The following is a 2,225-nucleotide window of genomic DNA, read 5'->3' on the forward strand; positions in this document are numbered from 1 at the left end:
GTTTATCATGATGTTGCTTATTGGTCCAGTTGTGAGGATTTTTGTTTTCTTTATGTTGACATGTAATCCATACTGAAGGCTGTGGTCTTTGATCTTCATCAGTCATCAATAAGTGCTTCAAGTCCTCTTCACTTTCTGCAAGCAAGTTTGTGTCATATGCATATTGCAGGTTGTTAATGAGTCTTCCTCCTTCCTGATGCCACGTTCTTCTTCGTATAGTCCAGTTTCTTGGATTATTTGCTCAGCGTAGAGATTGAATAAGTATGGTGAAAGGATACAACCCTGACACACACCTTTCCTGATTATAAACCATGCAGTAGCCCCTTGTTCTGGTCAAATGACTGCCTCTTGGTCTATGTACAGGTTCTACATAAGCACAATTAAGTGTTCTGGAATTCCCATTCTTCCTAATGTTATCCATAATTTGTTATGATCCACACAGTCAAATGCCTTTGTAGTTAGGACTTCTTCCTTCAGTATCATTGGTTTTTGAGCATATGCTACCTCCTGAAATGGTTGAATGTTGACCAATTCTTTTTGGTACAGTGACTCTGTGTATTCCTTCCATCTTCTTTTGTTGCTTCCTGCATGGTTTAATGCGTTCCCCCATAGAATCCTACAAAATTGCAACTCGAGGCTTGAATTTTCTCTTCAGTTCCTTCAGCCTGAGAAATGCCGAGTGTGTTCTTCCCTTTTGGTTTTCTAACTCTAGGTCCTGTCACATTTCATTGTAATACTTTACTTTGTCTTTTTGAGCCACCCTTTGAAATTTTCTGTTCAGCTCCTTTACTTTATCATTTCTTTCACTTGTTTTAGCTACTCTATGTTCATGAGCAAGTTTCAGAGTCACTTCTGACATCCATTTTGTGTTTTCTTTCTTCTTTTTTTTAAAATTTTTTAAATTGTATTTTAGATGAAGGTTTACAGAACATATAGTTTCTCCTTAAACAGTTAGTACATATATTGTTTTATGAAATTGGTTAACAACCCCATGACATGTCAACATTCTCCCTTCTCGACCTTGGGTTCCCTATTACCAGCTTTCCTGTCCCCTCCTGCCTCTGACATCCATCTTGGTCTTTTCTTTCTTTCCTGTCTTTTTAATGACCGCTTGCTTTCTTCATGTATGATGTCCTTGATGTCATTCCACAACTCGTCTGGTCTTTGGTCATTAGTGTTTAATGAGTCAGATCTATTCTTCAAAGATCTCTAAATTCAGATGGAATATACTCAAGGTTGTACTTTGGCTCTCACGGACTTTTTCTAATTTTCTTCAGCTTCATCTTGAACTTGCACGTGAACAGTTGATGGTCTGTTCCACAGTTGGCCCCTGGCCTTGTTCTGACTGATGATATTGAGCTTTTCCATTGTGTCTTTCCACAGATGCAGACAATTTGATTCCTGCGTATTCCATCTAGCGAGGTCCACGTGTATAGTCGTCTTTTATGTTGGTGAAAAAGGGTATCTGCAATGAAGAAGTTGTTGGTCTCCAAAGTTCTATCATGCAATCTCTGGGTCGTTTCTGTCACCAAGGCCATATTTTCCAACTGCTGATCCTTCTTCTTTGTTTCCAACTTTCACATTCAATTCACCAATAATTATCAATGCATCCTGATTGTATGTTTGATCAATTTCAGACGGCAAAGTTGGTAAAAATCTTCAATTTCCTCATCTTTGGCATTAATGGGTTGGTGCATAAATTTGAATAATAGTCATATTAGCTGGTCTTCCTTGTAGGCGAATGGATATTATCCTATCACTGACAGCGTTGTACTTCATGACAGATCTTGAAATGTCCTTTCTGATGATGAATGCAACGCCATTTCTCTTCAATTTGTCATTCCTGGGATAGTTGACCATGACTGTCTGATTCAAAATGGCCAATACCAGTCCACTTCAGCTCACTAACGCCTAGGGTATTAATGTTTGTGTGTTCCATTTCATTTTTGATGACTTCCAATTTCCCTAGATTCATACTTCGTACATTCCACTTTCCCATTATCAATGTATGTTTGCAGATGTTTCTTCTCATTTTGAGTCATGCCACATCAGCAAATGAAGGTCCCGAAAGCTTTACTCCATCCACATCATTAAGGTTGACTCTACTTTTAGGAGGCAGCTCTTCCCCAGTTGTATTTTCAGTGCCTTCCAACCGGAGGGGCTCATCTTCTGGCATTATATCAGACAATGTTCTGCTGCTATTCATGAGGTTTTCACTGGCTAAT

Source organism: Trichechus manatus, unplaced genomic scaffold, assembly GCF_000243295.1.
Source record: "Trichechus manatus latirostris isolate Lorelei unplaced genomic scaffold, TriManLat1.0 scaffold00017, whole genome shotgun sequence".
Classification (NCBI taxonomy): domain Eukaryota; kingdom Metazoa; phylum Chordata; class Mammalia; order Sirenia; family Trichechidae; genus Trichechus; species Trichechus manatus.